We start from the raw sequence: 10982 nt of genomic DNA, 5'->3' as shown, positions 1-10982 counted from the left end.
GTTCAATAGTTTTCTTGATTTCTATTTTTAAAATCTCCTTTGGTTTTAAATATTTCTAACTTAGTATTTAATTGGGGATTTTCAATTAGTTCTTTTTCATGCTTTTTCATTTTCATGCCCACTCCATTTATTTCCTTTTTCTCTTTTTTATTCATGTAAGCATTTAGAGATATAAATTTTTCCCTAAGAACTGCCTTTGCTGCAGTCTATAAATTTTGGCATGTTTTCTCACTATTATCTTTCTCTTGAATAAAGTTATTAATCATTTCTATGATTTTTTCTTTGAGCCACTCACACTTTAGGATTAGATTATTTAGTTTAAAATTAATTTATAGTTTATCTTTCTATTGTCCTTTATCACATATAATTTTTATTGCATCATGACCTGAAAAGGACGCATTGAATATTTCTTCCTTTCTGCACTGGAACTGTGAGGTTTGTATGAACTAGTACATGATCAATTTTTGTGTATGTGTCACATAACACTGAGAAAAATATATATTCCTTTCTATCTCCATTCTGTTTTCTCCGCAGGTCTGTTATATCTAACTTCTGTAAAATTCTATTCACCTGCTTAATTTCTTTCTTGTTTATTTTGAAGTTAAATTTATGAAATACAAAGAGGGGGAGGTTGAGGTACCCCTCTAGCAATAGTTTTGCTGTCCATTTCTTCCTGTAACTCCCTTAATTTCTCTAAGAATTTGTATGCTATATCACTTGGTGCATATATATTAAGTAATGATATTGTTTCATTGTCTATGGTGGCTTTTAGCAGGACATAGTTTCCTTCCTTATGTCTTTTATTTAGAACCATCTTTGCTTTTTCTGAGATTAAGATTGCTATCCTTGCTTTTTTTTTTACTTCACCTGAATCATAATATATTCTAATACAGCCTTTCACCTCTCCCTTGGGTGTATTCTCCTGTTTCAAACGTGTTTCTCATGAGCAGCGTATTTTAGAATTTTGTTTTTTAATCCATTCTGCTATCCACCTCTGTTTTATGGGAGAGTTCATCCCATTTACATTCACACTTATGATTACTATCTGTGTCTTTTTCTCCATCCTACTCCCCCCCAGTTTATACTTTTATTTCTCCTTTCAGCTACTCAAAGAAGTTTTGCTTTTGACCACTGCCTTCTGCAGTTTTCCCTCCCTAATCTTACAATTTTCATGTTGCTACTTCTTCCCTTCTTTCTAAACACCCTCACCCTTTTCTTTCCCCTTTCCTCTCTGACTGCTTTTGGGACAAATTTGATTTCTATAATTGTCAAACTTGTTATTCCATCCTTGAACCAAATCAGATGAGAGTAAAGCTCAAACACTGCTCTTCTCCCTCCTGTCTTTCTCTCTTCTATAATGTGTTTTTGTTCCTTTTCATTTGATGTAATTTACTTTTTTCTACCTCCTCCTTACTTCTTATCCCAGAACAATCTCTTTGCATCCCTTAATATGCTTTTTTCATTGCATCAGTTACTTTATACTGACATCCTTAATCTATGTATATCTCTTTTGATTGTCCTAATACCTGAAACATTCCCAAGATTCACACACACACACATACACACACACACATATATATGTATATACATATATGTGCACACATACATATATATACATATAAATATATGTAACATATATAAAACAATATAATCCTATATAAGGATGTAAACAGTTTTCTCTTATTGAATAACAAGTTTTTCCCCATTTATCTTTTTATGTCTCTCTTGTGTTTTGTACTTGAAGTTCAAATTTTCCATTGAGCTCTGGCTTTCATCAGGAAGGTCTGGAATTCCCTTATTTCATTGAATGCCCATCTACCTGCCTGAAAAATTATGCTCACTTTTGCTGTGTAGTTGATCCTTAGTTGAAGTCCAAACTCCTTTGCCTTTCTAAATATCACATTCCCATTCTTCCTGTCTTTTGATGTAGAGGGTGCAATTTCCTGTAAGATCGTGATTGTAGGTCCATGATATTCAAATTGCTTATTTCTGGCTGCTTATGGTATTTTCTTCTTGACCTGATAATTCTGGAAATTGGCTACAATCTTCCTTGGAGTTTTCAATTTGGGATCTCTTTCAGGGGGTGATTGGTAGATTCTTTCCACGACTATATTACCCTCTGTTTGTAGGACTTCATGGCAGTTTTCCTTAATTATTTCTTTGAAGATACTGTCCAGCCTCTTTTTTTCATCATGTCTTTCTGGTAGACCAATAATTCCTAGATTACCTCTCCTGGATCTATTTGCCAGGTCAGTCATTTCTCCAATGAGATATTTCACATTTTCTTCTATTTTTTCATTCTTTAGATTTTGTTTGACTCATACTTCATTCCTCATAGAGGCATTAGCTTCTACTTGATAAATTCTATTTTTAATGGATTGTGTTCTTCATTTAGCTTCTCTCCATTGGGGATCATTTCCATTTGGCTAATTTTACTTTTCAAGGAATCATTTTCTTCACTTAAGTTCTGTACCTCCTTAACCATTTCACCAATTTTAATTTTTCAAGATTTGTTCTCATCAGTGAATTATTTTTCCATTTTTTTCTTTTACCACTCTAATTTGGTTTTTAAAAACCTCCTTAAGATCTTTGAGGAATTATTTTTGGGCTTCAGACCAGTTCACATTACCTTTGAGGTTTCAGATGTGGGTATAGTGTCAATCCTGCCCTCCTCTGAATTGGTATTTTTATCTTTCTTCTCTCGAAAGATAATAATCAATACCCCTTTGTTTTCTGGATTGTTTCTTCATGATTGTGGTCTTTCTCCTGGCTTTTAAAGTGAATTTCTGCTTCTATGGCCCAGTGAGCTCTGTCCCAAGCTTCTTATGCTGAGAACTGGGGACCAGTTTATTGCCTTCATGTGGTGTGGCCTCTGGTTTTGTCAGCTAGAGGCTACATAATGCTTCTGCTCACTGGGTGCTGAGCTGGAGTTGCCTGGTATGCCAAGGTTGAGACCAGGTGATGACTTTTTGAATTCCTCTGGGTTACACTGAAGCTCCTGGTGTGAGGTATGGGGGTGGGGTAGTCTGGCTGCTGGAAGTGTCCTCTTCCCCTGGGGCTGCACTACAGTATGGGTGGTCTCAGCAGTTGTCTGTGCTGGTGTCTGTCACTTCTCCTGGCTGTGTGCAAGCATGTCTGGTGTCCTGGTGTTGATGCTTGCTGCCTCCAGCAGCCCAGGGCTCAGGAACTCCCACTGTTCTACTGAGGTGAGGCCCACTGGGACATCTTTTGTCCTGCAATAGTCTCCTTCTGCCAATGCAAGAGGGGATCTCTCCAGCTTCCCAAGCTAAAAGGACACTGAAGCCCTACTTTTGGCTCCTGTATTCCAGGGTTTCTCTCAGGACAGTATTCTCTGGGTGAGGAAAGGAAGAATTAAAGCCATTTTAACTGGTCATTGTGGCTCCTGGAAGTTCAAGAAGGCAAGTTTAAAACCTTTAGATTGTGGACTGAAGGCCTCAGGAGTAGTTGCTCTCATGGCTGCAGACTCAGCACTGGTGTCTCCTGTAGCTCCAACATACCCTGGACCTGGGCCGGGGGCCTGGGGAATCACAGCCATAGACAACACTTCAGTCCGGGGCCTGCTTCTGCTCCTGCTCCTGGTCAGGTATGGTTTAGTTTTCATGCCCAGTGGTCTCACAGCCCAAATCACTCTGGAATTTTGTTTTTTTAAGTAAATTGTTGTTCTTCCTTCTCCAAGCTATTGACTCCCTTTTGCATATTCTTCTTTTTCCCCCATTTTTTCTCCCTCTTTTATTTGACTTTTCAAATCATTCTTGGGGAGACGCCAAGATGGTGGAGTGAAATGAGGGACTTGCATGAGGTCTACCCCAAATTCTTCAAAACTCCTGTGAAAAATGACTCAAAACGTATTGTAGAGCTACAGAATCCAAGAAATGACAGAGTAAAACAAGTATCCATCCCAAGATTGCCTATATGGTTGCTAGGAGGGGTCTATCACACCATGCTTAGAGCAGAGCACAGCCTAGAGTAAGCTGTGCCAGGACAGAGCAGCACTATAACGATCTCTTTTCGAGTGCTGAGGCAGGATTCTCTTGCTTTACCCTGCTTGGATCTGGGTCACAGTTCTGGTTGGCAGTCTTTGGGGGAAATGCTGGTATGGCAGAGCTTTTGGTGGCTGTCTAGGGGAGTACAGCTGATAGTTACACAGCAGAAAGTAGTGCTTGAGATCACTCAGAGACCAGAGCACAGACCAGGAAAGGAGCACCTCTCACTGGATCATACCACCTCAGAAGAACTGAAAATTTTCAAGTGCCTAGAAATAGCTCCAAAAACAGCAATTCAAAGCCCCTAAAGGTTGGGACAGAGCACTCTCCATTCTTGAAGCAGTCACACCCTGACAAAGAGCTCAAAGGTCAGTTAATTGGCTGGAAAAATGAGCAGACAGAATAACAGGACTCAGACTACAGAATACTACTTTGGTGACAAATAAGATCAAAACATACAGCAAGAAGAAATCAACAAGTGGCAAGAAAAAGCTGTTATAATGGAAGGGAAGAAGGGGTACAAGAAAGGGAATGAGTGAACCTTACTCTCATCAGATTTGGCTTAATAAGGGAATAACATACACACTCAATTGGGTATCTTACCCTACAGGAAAATAGGGTGGGAAGGGAATAAGGGTTGGGGGGGTAACAGAAGGGAGGGCAGATTGGGTGAGGGATAGTCAAAAGCAAATACTTTTGAAAAAGGACAGGGTCACAGGAAAAAAAAAACTGAATAAATGGGGAAGGGAGAGAATGGAGGGAAATATAGTTAGTGTTTCACAATATAACTATTATGGAAGTGTTTTGCATAATGATACATGTATAATGTATATTGAATTGCTTGCCTTCTCAAGGAGGGAAGATCGGAGAGAATTTGGAACTCAAAATTCTAAAAACTAATGTTTAAAAATTGTTTTTACATGAAACTGGGTGTAGAAATCTATCTTGCCCTACAAGAAAGTAAGGGGAAAGGAGATAAAGGGGTGAGGCAACTGGGCTGTTAGAAGGGAGAACAGACTGGGGAAAGGGACAATTAAAATATATGACATCTTCTAGTGGATGGGAGGATTGTGATGGCCAGAAATTTGTAACTCAGAATCTTGTGGAAATGAATATTGAAAACTACAATATTTTTTTTTAAAATCCTTCTTGAGCTCTGGATGAAGGTTTTTGGCCATGAGAATGATTACTATTCATACTCTCCTTTGAAGTTTTCCATATAGGTATTCTGATGATGTTGTACTCTTCATCATTTTTGTTTTGAGTTTCCTTATCACCATAGTAACTTTCTATGACCAGAGTTTTTTTTCTACTTCTTGCTCATTTTTGCCTTTTTTCATGGCCTTTGTTGTTGAGCTCTCCTGCTGGAGTATGAGTGGTACTATTCCAAGCTCCTTTTTCTGGGAGCCTTTGCCCTGGTCACTGGCTTTGTGTTTTGGAAGAGCAGGTTCTCGCAGATTGTTCACTGTGCAGTTCTTGCCTCTTTCCCAGTGCTAACAATCTGCTTTCTGTGCTGGTGTTGGAGGTCTCATAACTGCTCTGCTACTCCACTGGCTTGCTGAATCAGGACTGATGGGCCTCCATTGCTAATCCGTTCTGTGGCTAAGAGCTTCCCACTGGCTTTCCCCAAGTATTTCTGGTTACACTTCCCTTTTAGTCAAGTGAAACTGTCTTTTCTGAAGTCTATATGTTATCTTAAGCTAGAAAATTGTTTCATTCCATCTTTTTGTAGGTTCTGTCACTCCACAATAAATTTAGCAGCTTAATTTAATGTTATTTCTGATGGAAACTGGAGACAGCTCAGACAACTTTCTGGATATTTTTTAGACATTGTAAGGGCCCTCTTTATTCCAAAGTGCACACACAATAAGGGCCAAGAATACATGAAGTGTGAGTGCTATGCACACAATGACAGGAGCAGCCTCACTCTGAAGTGTGGGCAGAAATGTTATTAAAATGAAAAAGAGAAGACTTCTCACAACCAAATTGCAACTGTGGTCTTCAGTGATCCACTTGTTTGTCAGAAGGGTGTTGGTGTGGAATCATCTCTAGGTCCTGCCAGTCTTTTCATGCTTCTCTTGATTCTTGTATTTGAAAGTTTAGTTTTCTGTTTAGCTCTGGTCTTTTCATCTAGAATGATCGAAAGTCCTCCATTTCATTGAGTGCCCATTTTCCCCCCAGAAGCATTATACTCGGTTTTGTTAGGTAGGTGATTTTAATCCTAGCTCCTTTGACCTCTGGGATATCATATTCCAAGCCTGCTGATCCCTTAATGTAGAAGCTGCTAGATTGTGTTTCTGCAATACTCAAATTTTTTCTTTCTGGCTGATTGCAATATTTTCTCCTTGACTTGGGAAATCTGAAATTTGGCAACAAGATTCCGAGTTTCCTTGTTGAGAACTTTTTCAAGAGGTGATCAGTGGATTCTTTCCACTTCTCTTTTGTCCTCTCGTTGTAGAATATCAGGGCAGTTTCCTTGATAATTTCTTGAAAGATGATGTCTAGACTCTTTTTATCATCATGGCTGTCAGGTGGTCCAATAATTTTAAAATTATCTCTCCTGGTTCTATTGTCCAGGTCAGTGTTTTTTTCAAAAAGATATTTCACATTGTCTTCTATTTTTTTTCCTTCTTGTGATTATGTGTATAATTTCTTGATTTCTCATCAAGTCATTAGCTTCTGCCTGTTCCATTCTAATTTTTAAGGTAGTATTTTCTTCACTGTTCTTTTGGACCTCCTTTTCCATTGGGTTAATTCTGCCTTCTAAGGCAGTCTTCTCCTCATTGGATTTTTGGAGTTATTTTGCCATTTGGATTAGTCTGTTTTTAAGGTTTTATTTTCTTCATTATTTTTTGGGGTTTCCTTTAGCAAACACTTGACTCTTTTTTCATTATTTTCTTGTATAACTCTCATTTCTCTCCCTAAATTTTTCTTCTACTTCTCTTACTTGATTTTCAAAATCCTTTTTAAGGTCTTCCATGGTCTGAGAGCAATTCATAATTTTCTTGGAAGCTTTGGATGTAGAAGCTTTGACTTTATAGCCTTCTTTTGGTTCTGTATTTTGATCTCCTTTGTCACTTAAGTAAGATTCTGTAGTCTGATTTTTTTACACTGTTTGCTCATTTATCTGACTTTTGAGCTTTTTGTCAAGGTAGGATTCTCCTTCAAGAGTGGAGAGTGCTCTGTCCCAGGTTTCAGGTGCTTGGTGCAGCTGTTGTCAGAGATCCTTCTAGACACTTGTAAATTTTCAGTTCTTCTAAGTTGGTATGACCAAAGGTGAGATGTTAACTCCTCTCCTGGACTGTGCTCTTCTCTGTGATTGACCACAAGCATACTTTTATGCCTTGGAACTGTGAGAAGGATTCCCTTTCCATAGCTTCCACAAGCTCTGCCATTCCAGCTCTCCTCCTCACCCCGGGACCACCACCCAGGACTGAGACCCAGATCTAAGCTGGGCAAAGCAAGACAATCCTGCCTCAGCAACAGCAAAGAGATGCCTGTAATTCCTATCTTATCAGCTCCTGACCCCCCCACCTCCACTGTCTCTGGGCCTGGAGTTCTGGAAGTAGCTGCTGTGAATGCTGCTGCTGCTGCCACCATCACCACCTCTGCCACCCTGGGGCTGCAGCCAGGCTGTGCTCTTCTCTCACACAGCTGTAACAGAGTTTCCCCACTGACCTTCTACTTTGTCTTCTGTGTCCATGGGTTAAGAAGTCTGGAAATCTTGATACCTGCCAGTGATTAAATCCTCTGAGGCCTGCCCTGGCTTGGTCTGTGCAGGGTGCAGCCTGTGCTGGACTGTGCTCAACTCCCAGCGCAGTGTGATAAACCCTTCCTCTTGGCCTTCTAGGTTGTCTTGGGCTGGAGATTTGTTTCATTCTGTCATTTTGTGGGTACTATAGCTCTATAATTTGTTTAGAGTAACTTTTTGTGGGTGTTTTGAGGTATTTGGGGGAGAGCTCAAACAGGTCCTTGCTTTTACTCTGCTGTCTTGACTCTGCCCAACTTTTTGGCTTGTCTCTGCCATCTTGGGTCCACCACCTTCCCCCAGTTTAAGACATTTTGATAGATTGCTACCATACCACATACTCAAAATCTTTCCAAACATGGTATGAAAAACTCCTCAAATATAGTGACCTACTATAATAAGTTGAAACCATGTGAGAATATAATGAACTATTCATTAGGCCCATTATTTTGTCTACTAGTGGAATTCCTCTGAAGATGCTTTAAAATAATTTAGAGATGATGGTACATTGTAACCTTTCTACTGAGTTACAAATCCATCTGATCAAAGATAAAGAAACTGAAGTAATTTTTCCCAGGACCATTTCTATTTGAACTCTATCAAAAATAAGATAATGGTGATGATAATTATGAGATTTATTTTAATGTTTGCAAATACTTTTACATGTACTATTTCATGTAAGACTCATAACAAAACTTTGAGAAATATGTTATTACCCCCATTTTAATGATGAAAAAACTGAGGATGAGACAAGGTAATTTAGCTGCTCATGGTTAAGTGATCTTCTTTTGCTGATAGGGCTATGACACATAAATGCAACTCAGATTTTCTGTGTTTTAAGTCCCCCATGCTGCCCCTCACATGGTCTTAAATCTAAGTAATTCTTAGTAATTTTTTTCTGTTTGAAAGCCCCAATTAGAATCTAGCATCAGAACTATGTACTTGCATCTCCCCAAGTGGGGGAAGCAAATAATATATGTCTAGCATACTGCAATTTTCTGCAGAGAGAGATGGAGTGAACTCATTAAATCTCTGGTTACCATCTTCCTCCTTTTCCTTCCCTCAGTGAATCCCAAAGGAACATGTGATTTATGTTCTCCAGAATGGGTCTTATGAATTTATACTTTTCTTGAGTTTAGAGTCCATTAAGAGGCCTTAATTCTGGAAATATTTAAATATTTTCCCAAGAAGTGACAATGCTCTCATTGGGTAAACTGCCATAAGAAGAGAAAAGCATTTGGGACAAAATGGTCATTCCAGCTGTGCTGAATCGGCTTATTTCTGGCCAAAGTATTGTTTTATTCTTATGAATCTGAGTACAAGAAAAATGCATTCAGGAGAAAATCACTGAGAATTGTTTTTTACCTGAGGCAGTAACAATTGGTAGGTCAAGGTACAATTGAAGAGGACAGTCTGTTCATGGGAAATGGCAAGAAAAGCTCTGGCTTGTCTTTTGGTCCTTATGCAGTAGGGAAGATGGCCCAGAAAAAGTAGAACATTGGTGATATTCTCTGAAGTGCCTACTTGGTGGCAACTGCAAGAAATATGAAACCATAAAGTGAATTTCAGATATGGCAGTTATGGTAAACATGAAGTTTACCTTCTTGGGGTAAATGTGAGATAATCCAAAGCACCCTTGCCCAATGTAAAACACACACACACACACACACACACACACACACACACACACACACATGCATAGACTCACAAAATGTCAGCATCCTGGAGGAAAGCCCAATTCATCCCATGCTGGATAAACTTCTGTCTTTTTTATTTTTGTGGAGGTCTAAATACTAATGAATATCTAGACCACAGAGATTTAGATACTTGGAAGGACATTCTATTAGAATTAATTAAAACATTCTTGTTTTATGGTGTTAGCTTGCTCAGAGGGAACATAAAAAGAATGAATTTTACACAAGAATTTCCTTGAGAAAATAAATGATGTCGGGTAATACTATATTTACTACTTCAGAGATTGAATCATTTGGCAGGTATTTCATAGGAGGTGGTCTTAAACATCCTGTCTCAGTGACTGATAATTCTAGTTCTATTCCCAGTTGTCATGGAGACCAAAAATCCCCAAGGTAAAGCTTTTGGACAGGATTTTACTTGAGGAGAAATTATTGTACTAATTAAGATTTTTACATTGGAAATAAAATACTTTAAATTATTTAGGGCAACAGCCATAAAGAATTTAAGAAGAGATGACTATTGTATACCCATGGAGTGTTTATATAAAAATTACATGCAACAGATATTTATGTTTATGCAGTGACATTAATTGCCTTTACATTGATAAACCACAAATACACACAGACTATTTCTCTAAAAATACAAATGTTGGTACTGTTTCTTATATGAATTAAATACAACCATATGTAATGAATACAACAAAGGGTAATCATATTGTTCTCTCTGCTTTTGAAAGATGTGAGAGGTTGTTTGGGTCCAAGGATCATTTCAATTATAACAGAATGGTATCACATTGTGCAGGCACTTCTGTTTCAGTCCAGTCCACAAATATCTCTGCTCTAGTGAGTCATTCATTTCTTCATATCTGTGAAGCCTAACTTCTCAAACCTATTAGAAACAACAATAGCAACAACAATTTGTTCAAATTATCTCTAGACAATGGCATGAGATGATGGTCGAGTCAAATAAAAAACCAGCTGATAATGTCAGTTCATTTTTATCTATGAATACTTAAGAATAAACAACTTGTCATTCTCTTGGACGCTAGGCCCATTAAAAATAGCCAGTGTGGGATGAAAAAGGAACATTAACTGAGGCTAGAATTAGACGTTGCTTTGTCATCCTTCTCAGTGAATTTGTATGAGGAAAAACAAAACAAACGAAAACAAAAACAAAATAACTGGAGATGTGTGCATACACACATCTTACCCTGTCTTCTCTGCTCTATTATACATAACATTGGGTCTTCTCTAAGGGTGAATCATATATATGACTCCACTACTAGGTTCATCAGAAAGAGTCAAAGAACTTCTTGGGCCTCAGAAACTATTTCCAAGGCCAATTGTACATATTTCTTCTTTTCCTGGAACCCTATTTAGTCTCTTTATAGCTTTCAGCTTAAAATGATGAATTCTTTTTTATGATAAAGAGAGTAAGACAATCAGATGTGTTGAAAATGCCTTCTCAATCTCTCATTTTTAATTAGATTCCACTGACATTTATTCTAAAACACCAGCTATGGACCAGACATTGTG

The sequence above is a fragment of the Trichosurus vulpecula genome, chromosome 7 (assembly GCF_011100635.1).
Source record: "Trichosurus vulpecula isolate mTriVul1 chromosome 7, mTriVul1.pri, whole genome shotgun sequence".
Classification (NCBI taxonomy): Eukaryota; Metazoa; Chordata; class Mammalia; order Diprotodontia; family Phalangeridae; genus Trichosurus; species Trichosurus vulpecula.
Note: the sequence above shows the minus strand (reverse complement) of the source record.